The sequence below is a fragment of the Echinops telfairi genome, unplaced genomic scaffold (genome assembly GCF_000313985.2).
Source record: "Echinops telfairi isolate 266 unplaced genomic scaffold, ASM31398v2 ScPeMD7_2291;HRSCAF=2852, whole genome shotgun sequence".
Classification (NCBI taxonomy): Eukaryota; Metazoa; Chordata; class Mammalia; order Afrosoricida; family Tenrecidae; genus Echinops; species Echinops telfairi.
The window spans coordinates 45,410,872-45,422,837 of record NW_022106189.1 but is presented as its reverse complement, the minus strand read 5'-3'; the positions used below and the strand labels follow the sequence as shown (position 1 = coordinate 45,422,837).

General features: G+C 55.8%; 1 protein-coding gene across 1 annotated transcript in view; it reads right to left on the bottom strand.

Annotated features, from left to right (window-relative positions):
• The window catches only part of CRISPLD2 (cysteine rich secretory protein LCCL domain containing 2), a 60,617-nt gene extending 55,064 nt beyond the window's left edge, over positions 1–5,553 (bottom strand). The window contains exon 1 of the mRNA XM_045293599.1: positions 5,479–5,553. The gene's annotated coding sequence lies outside the window, so the exon portion shown is untranslated. The remainder of the gene's footprint in view (positions 1–5,478) is intronic.
• Positions 5,554–11,966: the final 6,413 nt, after the last annotated feature.

Here is an 11,966-nt window from a genome sequence, read left to right as displayed (position 1 = left end):
ACTGTCTCTGGGGTGATGGGCTAAGAATACAATTACCTTTGCCAGAGCAGAGCACTGAACCTTTTTATTTATTTATTTTTTTCTGAAAAGGAGGCAGGAGGCTATGTGAGTTCAGGAACCAATGGGTTAAAGGAATGTTAAAAGGAAGCGGGACAGTTCAGGGCCAGCCTCGAAGAGGACTTTGCCGCCAGTCTATGCTGAGTCCTGCTGGGGGCACCTGGACCGACTCCCCACAGGAGAGACACCGGGCTTGCCCCACAGGGAGCCCTGGTGGCCTAGTGGTTACGCACGGGACTGGGGTCCACAAGGTCTACCGTCGGAAAGCACCAGCGGCTCCAAGAGAGAAAACCAGTGGGAGCCTTCTACTCCCGTAAGAGTGACCACCTCAGAAACTTACAGGGCAGTTCTACCCTGTCCTGTCGGGTAGCTGTGATCGGCATCGCCTCGATGGCCGTGCAGGTTACCCGAGTCTGGCTTACCCCACATTGTCCTGTCTTAGCAACAACCTGGCCGTCTTGGTGAGAAGCACTGCACCTCAGTTCAACTCACACTGTCCCTCCCAGACCCTTGGGGTCCTTCACCCCAAACTTCTACAAGAGTCCGTGGCCCTTCCCACCTGTAGGCCTCTTCATACATGAGTGTATGGCCCCTCCCTTGGCAAACCCCACCCACTCCCAGTCACCCTTCTTTCCAGAAAGTTCCCAAAGTCTTATCAAGCCAGCCCCCGAGGACACCACCCCACCCACAAAGAACCCGAATGGGCATTTTCCAAATGCGGGTCGGGGTCGGAGCAGCTCCAGGGCCACTGGGGGGGGGGGACTGCAGGCAAGATGGAGCAGCCTGGTCCTTGGTCTGCCTCTTTCTTCTGGGGTGGGCCAATCAGCAGGCCAAGAGGGCACGTTCCAGAAAGGGGAACTGAGCGTGTGAGATTTCATCATTCATAATGCTTTTCTTTTCTAAAGATGGCCCCAAAGTTGCACAACCCTCCCAGAATGCCCCACCCTGGATCTGTGGTTTGGGTCAGAGCTGATGGGACAATCAAAGAAGATAAATAAATATCCCTTGGGCTGGACCACGAGGCACTGCCTGTCCCAGCAGCCTCTTGGCCTTCTGTGTGTGTGTGTGTGTGGTGGGAGGGGGGGTGCCTGAGTGAGACTAGAACAAACTGTACATCTTGGGACACATGCAGACCTTCCCCAGGGCAGAGTCCCGGCAGAACCACCTGCCAGGAACTGCTGGGACTGAGCCAGTTGCCCGCACGGTCCTGTGTCCAAGGAAAGGGACCTTCACTAGTTTGACTGGCTGCTTCTTCAAGAAGGAGGTCAAGAACAGACAAGCTGTGTCCCTTGGTTGGTAAATGTTCCAGCAAACCCACACCTTGATCTGTATGACCAGGGCACATGACAGCAGGTGTGAGACAGCATCCTGACCCAGATGGTCACAGCCTCACCATGCAGCAGGCAGAGGGCAGACGCCATCCAAACACCATCAATGGAGGGGCAAGCAAGCAAAGTGCGTGCCTGGAGTTGTAGAACCAGTGGTTCGTGGTGGGAGGCAGCACGGCACCATCTCAGACAACTGGGACTGGAAATAACACAAGCCCCAGACACCCCCACCCCCGTACATACCCCACAGAAACAGGGGGGGGGAGCATGAGCAGGTAGATGCTGCCCGAGCTCATCGCAGCCCGTTCAGCACACCAAGAAGATGGAAAGACGTGAACTATCTTTCCATGGAAGAATGGAGAGGCAAACTGTGGCACATACAAGCAGTGGAATTCCACACCTCGTTACGTAATGATGAGGCTGATCTACTGGACAGGGTGGGCATGGGGGCGGGGTGGGGATGTCTGCAGTGTGTCCTGGCAAAGCAGGTTGGAAATAAACAAATAAACAAACCTCTTATTTTCTAAAGAGAAACATCACAATAAAGCCGACAGCCATTTCATTACCTGGATGGAGTTAGAGGACACACTGCCGAGTGAAGTAATCCCATTACAAAAGGACAAATACTGTATGAGACCACTGTGGTAAATGAAAGAAAAATCAAAACAATGCTTTTCATACCAGAAAGAAAAGAAACAAACTTGGATGGTGACCAGAGGTCGAAGGGGAAGGAATGAAGTGGAGCAGCAGGCTAGAGGGTAGCCAGGTGTTAAATTAGGTGATGCAGGGGATGGTATTCTATAAGAGGGAGAAGAGAGTAAAGGGGGAGGGAAGGCTATTCTGGGAGTTGACAACTTATTTAAATTGCTGAATACACAAATGATTATCTGAAATATAAACTCCATCTAATTCACAATGAAAAGGTTTCTTTTTTTTTAAGGTGGTAGGTCCCTGCATAGGAATATTACACAGCCATGAAAAAGGGTTGGAGTCCTAATCACATGCTGGGGCATGGATGGACCTCAAAAATCATGCCCCGGAATGAAAGAGGCCAGGCTGAAAAGGCCTCCCAGTGTACAATTTCCTTTATAAAATGCCAAGGGTAGCCAAACCCATAGAGGCAGAGGGTAGATGAGTGGTTACCAGAGGCTTGGGGTGGTGGAAGGGGGAGGAAGAGGAATAGGAGGCCATGCTGGGTTATGCATTGGGCTGCGAAGTGTAGACTCAGCAGCTTGGACCCACCAGCTGCTCCGTGGGAGGAAAGATGAGGCTGCCTGTCCTCATCAAGATGACCGCCCCAGAAACCCTTGGGGGCAGTGCCCTCTGTCCTGTGGGGTCATGGTGAGTGGAAATCGACTCGATGGCAGCGGGTCTGGGCGTTTGGGCTGATGGACACCTGGGATTCAGCTGTGCTGTGGATTGCCCACTACTGTGAATGTTAAAGAGCCCACTGACACGTTCTCTTCAGAATGGGTGCACAGTTAACTTTAGGTTTCTGGATAGTTCACTAACATAAAATTTTGCCCCCACCCCCGAGAAAAATCAAGAAAAGAGGACATAGCAAGGGTGGGGGCCCCCGTCCCAGTCTGCACACCCCTGTCCGCTCCCTCAGGCCTTCACAGGGCGCTCCTCCACTCCCACCCCGCTAGGTGTGAGCATCTGTCTCGCTCAGCGAACAGGGCGGGGTGAAATGAAAAGGTGCCCGTGGTGGTGGAGTTAGTGGTAGGCTCTCCTGAGGAGCCATCACATCTGGGACTGATCAAAGTCCAGTGTGTTCGCAAAAAAAGCAAAAGAAAGAAAGAAAGCAGCAAGTCTCCTGGCCGGGAGCAGGCAGACACAGAGGCACCTCAAGTACACAGCAAATTACACTGGTGACTGGCGAGCATGGCCTCGTACAGCTCCTGGGGCCAGCGAGTTCAGCACTGGGATCCCGCCCCCCACGCTTAGCAGGGCCAGATGTTCAAATCGGGGTCTGTGAGGGGTGCAGTTTCAAAGACCTCAAATTCTCCCCTCCGGCAGCTTCGGGCCCACCCAGGCCACCTAATGCTCCCCAGGCTTGGGCAGGGTTCCCAGGGGAGTCAGGGCTGACCCAGGGGACTTGGCGGCTGGGTGCCTGTGGCTGGGGCTGAGCCCAAGCTCCATCTCAGTGCTAACTCTCCAAGCAGTCCTAGAGACTCTTGCAAACACCGCTTGTAGGGAGCCTGGCCAGGCACCAGCTCAGCTGAGACAGGCCTGTGGGCAGTCACCGGCTGGCCACCTCTGTCCAGAGTCTGGGCAGGCCCTGCCCGGTGGGCAGCTCTGCTACTCCAGCTGTTGTCTGGAGCACACTGCCTGGCCACAGGGACCTCAGCCTATTCCTTGCTAGTCAGAGGGCAGTGCCCTGCCCATCCTGCAGAGAAGCAAAGGACCGTGTGCACACAACACCCAAGGCACCGTGGTGGCACCGTGGGTGAGGCACCGGGCTGCCAATGGGAAGATCAGCAATTGGAACCCTGAGCTTGCCCCGGCCAACTCGTTGAGTGTGGGCACGTGGGTTCTCTGGCCAGTTATCAATGCTATTGCGCCTGCACCTGCTCCCACAGTTCCCTGGCCTCTGCCAGGATCAAAACCTACTCCACTCCCCTGAGTCCCCTTTACCCAGACTGGCCCCTTGGTTAAGGTGACCAGATTTAAAGCAGGACACCATTGACCAGGGGGCGGGGGTGGGGTGGGGTGGGGGGTGACTCTTGATTAAAAATTTGGTCTATATGGACCAAATAGACCGTTCCCTAGCTTGTCGTGCATTCTTGCCAAAAATCAGGACTTTTTAAAAACACCAAAAATTGGGACTGTCCCACCAAAAGCAGGACATCTGGTCACCTTACCCTTGGGGACAAAATGCCTGGTGAGAGGTTCTGGGGCAGAGCTGACAGTGGACAGGGGATATCTTACAGGAGGCAGGGCTTGGGTGGGGGTGGGGTGGGGTTTAACCGCTGTGTGACCCTGAGACACCACTTCGCCTCTCTGAGCCTCACCTGGGAAAGGAGAGGGGGCGTGGCTAGAGCCCTACTGTCCAGGTGTACAGAAGGGATGACAGTGCAGGTGAAGTACGTGACCATCCATCGATCCTGACACTAACTTGCCAGGGCAGGGATATGACTGGCGCTGCCTCCCCGTATGGAGGCAGCCAGGTCAGGGGAGAAGCACGTCAGGTGCAGGAGGTGCGTCCCCTCTCCACCCACCTGCGCACATACATGCCCCTCGCCTTGCTCTGCACACCCTGGCTTCCCTCCCATTGGCCGACATCCATTCCTGGCTGTCCCTGCCCAGCTCCAGTTGGCAGGCTCAGCCGTCCCACGAGGGGGAGGGTGCCCAAGGGCCTGGGTGGACGCAGAGCCCTCTTCTTTGGGCTGAGAGAGGACCCACTGCCATTTGTGCTCAGACACCAGCCCAGCCCTTCCTGGCTGGCCCACCGGCCCAGCCCTTGGCAAAGGAGGCTGGGCCCGCTCCCTCCACCTGGGGCAGCCACTTCTCCTAGGCTCCCAGCCTGCAGTCCGGGGAGCCTGGCTTCCTCAGCCCTCGGGCTTGCCTCTGTGCCAAGACACTTCTATCCAGACCTGCGCTCCGCCCTGAACTTCGGTTCCTTCATTCATTTGTCTGAAACAGGAAAAGAGGACGACCACCTTGCCTGGTCGGTGGCACAGGAGACCGTGAAGGGGTGTGGCCTGGAGCGCAGATGAGCTGCCCGCACGTGGCTAGGAAGCATCCATCCTGAAGCCTGGCACCTCCTCTCCCTTGGCGTCTCCCCGCCCCGAAGCCCACCGTGCGCACACGGGCTAAGGCACGAGGCGGCCAAGAGGTACAGCCGCAAGGAGCAAGGCTATCCTCGCCGGGTCCTCCGCTGCCCAGCTGTGGGATCAGGTGTAGATGATGGGTCCTCTCTGAGCCTCGGTTTCCTCATCGGTGAAAGGGGGAACTGTGGTCCTGCGTTGCAGGTAAAGCCCTCCTCACTCAGAGACGCTCGGAGCTGGCGTCTTTTCTGCATATCCCCAGAGGGCCGCAAACGGCTACGGGGTCACGGCTGGTCCAGAGGAGGGAGCGAGGTTGTACTTACCTCCGCGGAGCTCCGCTCACCACCTCGCACCGGCGCAGCGACAGGCACAACGAGCCGAACGACCGCGGGACAGGGACGCCCTGGATGCGAGTGGCTCGAGCGCGCAGCGCGCTGCTTCTTGTAGGCTGCGCTGGCGGGGCCCGCCGACCACGCCCCCAGACGGCCGGCGGCGCTGATAGGCCCGCGCCGGCGCCGCCCTGCACAGGCCCCGCCCCGGCTGTGGGCGCGCCAGGAGCGCGCTCAGTTGCCAGCGATGACTCTTGACAGCGCAGTGGTCACCTGGCGGGGCCAAGCGCTGTCCATGGAAGGTTTGCAAACTCTTGAAACCCCAGCGATCTGCGTCCCAACTGGAAAAGACTCCCTGGGAGGCTTCCAAGGAGCTCGAGAAGGGCGGGACGGGGAGTGGGGGGGGTGACCCGCCTGCTAAAGTCACTGCCACCCTCTGCACCTGGGCGGGACCCGTCACTCTCTTGGGGCCTTTCGGACACGAACACGCTCTTGCAAGCTCGCACACACTGTTTTTGCAGTCTGAGCTCTGAACAGGAGCTTTGGTGGCCCAGCGATAACCTGTCGGGCTGCAAAACTCAAGGTCATCAGTTCAAAAGCACCAGGCTCTCCGTGAGAGAAAAATGAGGCGTTCTATTCCCGAAAAGACTTACAGGGCTCAGAAACCCACAGGGGCAGTTCGACCCTGTTCTGTAGGGTCGCTAGAAGTCTGCGTCGACCCTGTGGCAGTGAGTTTGGTTTCAGTTTTGGTATGCTGTACAAATAGGTCCCCAAATAGGACCGGCTACCTGAAGACAGTCGCCCCTCAGGACTGGCAGGGGACCTTGACAACCTCTTATGCAGGCACCACTGTCTCACTTGCCCCCAAATGAAGAGGAATGGAGGCACTTGCTGGTGAAGGTCAAAGACCACAGCTTTCTCTGGGACTTGAGTGGGAAGAAATAATAATATATATATTTTTTAACTTGGGAAGGTGCCCAGATGCAACTTGGGTATGCTTGAGGGCTGGAGGGGCTGGGGGAGGGGGGACTAAAGCTGTCAGTGAACTCATTCCACTTGGATCCACAATCAACACCCAGGAAGCAGAAGTCACAGAATCAAACGACTAATCAAACAACTGTGTATTGCCCAGGCCACTCGACTGCCAAAGACCTTGTGAACATTCAACAACAGAATATGTCACTTTGAGGACCAAGTCCTCACATTGACGTTACAATCTTTTAATTACCTCATGTGCGTGTGACGGCTAAAATTTAAAACAACCCAAACTCACTACCACGGAGATCATTCTGACAGACAGGGACCCTACGGGGCAGGGTAGAACTGCCTTGGGGGTCTCTGAGGCTGCCACTCTCTTGGGGAGCAGACTGCCTCGTCTTTCTTCCTTAGATCAGGGGATGGTTTCAAACTGCTGACATTGTGGTGAGCAGCCCAAGCTGATTACCAACTGCTGCACCCGGACTCCTGCTATAAATACACATATCACCAATGTGATTGCACAAGGGGGTTCAAAAATATCGTGGAAATACTCCATTATGCTTACTTTCCATTTTTCACAATCTTTCTCAAGTCCCTTTGGACAGTAAGTATTTGTTCGTGTGTGTGTGTGTGTGTGTGTGTGTGTGTGTGTGTAAGAAGGGCTTCAGAAGCTCTACACACACAAAATCCCATTATCTCCTAATTCCATTTCCCCCCACAAGTTTTCTGATGTCTCCTTGCATATATTCATATAAAAACTCACTGCCATCGGGTCAATGCCGACTCACAGTGACCCTACGGGACAGGGGAGAACTGCCCCTGTGGGTTTCCGAGGCTGTCACTCTACGGGACCAGACGGCCTCGTCTTTCTCCCGGGTGAAAGCTGGGCAGGGAATTAAGAAGGCAGGAGAAGAATCGGTGCACTTGAACTGTGGTGTGGACACAGGCTCTGCGGTGGACGGCCAGAGGAAGGGGCCAGTCCACTTAGAAGAATTACAACCAGGATGCTTGCCCCTTAGAAGCAAGGATGGTAACACTTGCTCCTGCTCACTTTGGACACGTCCACCGCAAAGACCAGTGGCTGGAAGGTTGACCTCGAGGTTGCTAAGAAGCCCAGGGGGACCTTCGAAGAGATGGGCTGACACCTTAGCTACAAGAATGGCCTCAGTAGGTTTCCTGCTGTTGCTCATCAACTCCACACCTGTGTGCCTCCCCCAGGTAGAGATGCTGGAAGTCAGAAGCCACCTCTTAATCTCAAAACCCTGGTCTTCTTTGTTGATAGTTGGGGAGATGGAGGTTAGAGGAGCTTAGGGGCTCCCCCACACTCCCAAATCACTCACCAACGTAGGCCTACTATGTGCAGACGCCCCAAAGTGGGTCATTCTACCTTGTCCTTCCAAGACCCTGTGAGTCCTCTTCATTAGGCCCTGTGCTGGGCCTTGGAGGGTGGGAACAAAAAAGGCTCCACCCTCACCTGGGGATCTCAGAGTCTGGGGCAGCCAAGTGGTGGTGGTGCAGGGGACATGAGGTGGAGTGCATGGGAAAGAAGGATGGGCAGGGGGCGGGCCACCACAGAAGAAGAACAGCTCCCCGACCTGTCAGGCATGCGTGACATTGATTCAAGCAGCTCAAACACAGATCAGCAATAATGCAGACCCCTCAGACATCTTCTTCCACCTGCCCCCCCCCCACACACACACTTCTAATCATTCATTTATTCTTTGAAGTATCAGTATAGAAGCAGGAGTATCTGGGGACCCAAGGTGGTTAAGACGGAATATTCTGGAACAATGGGCCTCCTTTTGACAGAGGGCACGCCCCAGGGGAGAAAAGGCCTTTATTAAATCGCCTCTTAGGGACTAAGGTGCCCTGGTGGCACAGTGGGTTGGGGGATGAGCTGCTCACCAAAAAGATTGGCAGTTCAAGCTAGCAGCCGTGCTGAGGGAGACAGACTTGGCCTGAGGCCTCTGTAAGGCTTGACAGCCAGCGTCGGAAGCGGGGGGTGGGGGTGCCTCTGTCCCACAGGCTCGCATCTCTGAGGCTGGCCCTGCTGTCCTCAGTCCCGTGTTTCAACTGAGAAGCCGGGTGCAGAGGACACACGCAGTTTACCCGATGCCACACAGCTCCTAAGGGGAGGAGTTGAGAGTCCACAGCTATCATTACACAGGGGTGGGGGTGTAGGAATCAGCTGGGTCCCCCACTCCCTAAAAAGGGGGACCACTCAGGATCTGGTTGTCCCATGGGCATCTTCCTGGCTCTCCCAGAACTGTGGAGGCTCCAGCGTCTGCCTCTCTCCCACTTCCCCCCCTCCGTCCTCCCGGCCCCTCCCTCTGCAGCCATCGGGGAGTGGTCAAGACTCCGATAATCTGGATGTCCATCTCCGCTTTGCGAGATGCTCTCGAGGCCATTCTGACTCACAGGGACCTGATGTGCCACCGAGACACACTCCCAGGCCCTGCCCCAGCATGACTTACGTGTCCGAGCCCGATGGCGCGATGACTGGGTCCGTCCGCCTCCTCACCAGACCTTGATTTTTACTTCCTAAAATGACCTCTTTCTTTTTCCTTCCCCTTTTTCAAGTGATCTCTCGGGTGCTGTCATCTCATTGCCGGGTTTTCATGATAACGAAGTCTGCGGCTTGTAAAACGGTTTTGTATCATCTTCTGTGGTGCAATTGTACACAGCACCATGTGTCCATTCAGCCTTTCCCCGGGTGTCCCAGTTATTCGTGTTGTGTGACCACCCGCCATAATCATGGCCTGACCCCCTCTTACCAAGGCACGTGCATTTCACAGTCAGTCTGCTGGCTTCTCTTGGGCCCCTGGATGAGACTCTGGGGACACCCTCCCAGTCCAGGCTGCAACGGCACCAAGCTGCCAGTTCCAATCCACCAATCCACCCTCCTGGCTCCCGGAGCACTGTGGAGGCCGGGGCCCCTGCTCTCTGCTGATTCCCCTCCCTCAGGCCTCTGGGCCTCTCCCCCTGCAGCCCTCTTCTCCACCCCCAGCTCCCATCTTCCCACCCCACCAGCTTCCCTCTTGGGTTGCAGCTGCTGTTGCGGGGGGAGCAGACATCCAGCCGAGGGTTCGAGCTCCTATACTGGTGGCCAATGCTACGTGCCTGCAACTGACCCTGCCTCCCTCACCCCCCACCCCCGGCTGGTCTGTCCAAGAGGGTGGCCTCCTGGTGGTCAGACCCTACCTGGCGACAGAGCCCTCCTTCCCTCAGAGCAAGCCGTTCAGAGAACCAGGTGGCAGGTGTGGGACCCTTTAAGACCATGGCATCATGGGCCCAAGCCAATCAGCTCAGCTGCAGACAGAAGCCGGGCCAGGAGTAAGAATGTCTGAAGAAGAGAGGATGCCGCTGACTTCTGGTCTCGGTGAAGGATATCTGCCGGACTTGGGACTTGGGCTGCCATAGACCAAGCAGCTGGGTCTTGGGGCACGTACAGCCCGAGGGCTGCTTAGAGGCAACGATGACCAGGCACAGCCTCACGTCCTCTGGACTAGCTGTCAGGGGAGACCAGTCTCCAGAGCAGGACATCCGCTTGAAAAAGCAAAGGGTCGGAGAAAAAGAGGAAGCCCCCATGGGACAGATGGCCGCGGTGGCTGCGGCGATGCGCTCAAGCAATGCGACCGTGAGGACGGCGCAAGACCCGGCGGCGTTTCCTCCCGTGGCACAGGGAGGCTGTAAGTCAGAGCGAGCCACGGCACATGACCACATCCTGGGGCACGTGGCACCGCCTCCTCTACCACGCCTCCTCCACCACGACTGGACTGCCGCAGTCACGGCCCACCCAGGCCCCCTGGGGAGAGTCGGGAGATGGGTGCCCCAACCCGCAGGAGATGAGAGAAGTGAAAAGAGTGTCTGGCTCTGCGCAAACGCTCGGGAAAAGCAGTCCCTCCTCCGTGGGCGCCAGGCGGGGCTGTTCGTGCAGCCTGAATCCTGACTGCCATCTGCCAGCCGAGCGTCCTTGATCAAGTCGCTCGACCTCTCTGAGAGATTCCCCCAGGCTGGACCCCCTGAGGGGCAGGCGGAGCCCTCAGGTCACTGGCTGGTGCCCTTGTCTGGAGCCAGTCCGTGTTCAAATCCCAGCTCCTCCCTTTCTAAGCTCCTGATTCCATGAACACGTTGCTTGATGTCTCTGTCTTCAGCTTCCTCTCACAAGGGGCCAGGATCAGCATGTTGGGAGCTGCTGAGAGCATGAAAGAAGCTAACACAGAAAGTGGTTATGCGCTGGGCTGCTCACCACAAGGTCAGCGGTTCAAAACTACCAGCCCCTCTGAGGGAGAAAGAGGGGGCTTTTTACTCCCAGGAAGAGTGACAGCCTCGGAAACCCACAGGGGCAGCTCTACCCAGTCCTGCAGGGCCGCTGTGAATCAGAACAGACTCCTGGTAGTGAGTGTTTGACATGATGCTCTTGGAAGTCCCAGCGACGGTTGTGACTCAGGTAAGGGGTTGAGACGGAGAGTTTGAGACAAAGGGAAAATACCTTCCTGCCATAAGGAATGCCAGCCTGGGAAAAAAGGACCCACAGGCCACATAGGACAATTGCAGAAGGTCCAGCCTCCACCCTCCCAGGCTGGAAATCAAGGTGGGTTGGCAGGAGGATCACTCTTGGGTCTACGGAGGGGCCGGCTGGGATGCAGTGACTCTAGGCGTTGAGTTGAGTCATTCCGTGCAAAGCCCACGGTTGGTCTTTCCTATCATAGTGGTTATGCGCTGGGCTGCAAACCTCAAGGCCGGCAGTTCCAAACCACCAGTCACTTCTTGGGAGAAAGATGAGGCTTTCTACTCCTTTAAAGAGCCACAGTCCCCGGTGCTCCAAAGTGTGAATGCAACATAGCAGCATGAAACAGGGAACCAGTAGAGAGGTCTGAGGGGCCAGCCCCAATCCCAACTATGTGGACAGCGGCCCCTCCTCTCAGAAGAATTTACTTCAGAGGATAGCACTGAAGCTACAGCTCAGGGAAAGGGGCATGTCTGATCAGAGCACACGTGAGCAAATTAAGGGGAAGGAAGAGAGTGGAGCACATCCTGGCCCATCAGACCTGGAGGGTAATATTCCTGCTCAGAGCAGCCAATGCACAGAGAAGACCATATGACCGGCCCCACTACGAGACACAACATCCCTCACTGACCCACAGCCTTACAGGGGACAACACTGGAGACACAGTGTAGGAATTGCGCCCGATCTGACCCCACCACACCAAGACAAAATACTAAGGGTATGCAGCAGAACAGCAAGGGAAGCAGAGCAAGGAAGTCCCCAGAGAATACCAAAAATAGACTTTGGGGCCAGGTATGGCACCCCATCAGACTCAACTGGAAAACATGCCTAAAGGTCAACAAACAGACCTTGAACTATTTACAGGCTTTTCTTTTTTTTGTCCTTGGTTTTGTTGTTGTTGTTGTTTTCTTTTGTTGCTTTTTTTGCTCTGTCTTGTTTTTTGTTTTTAATCATTTTATTGGGGGCTCATACAACTCTTATCACAATCCATACA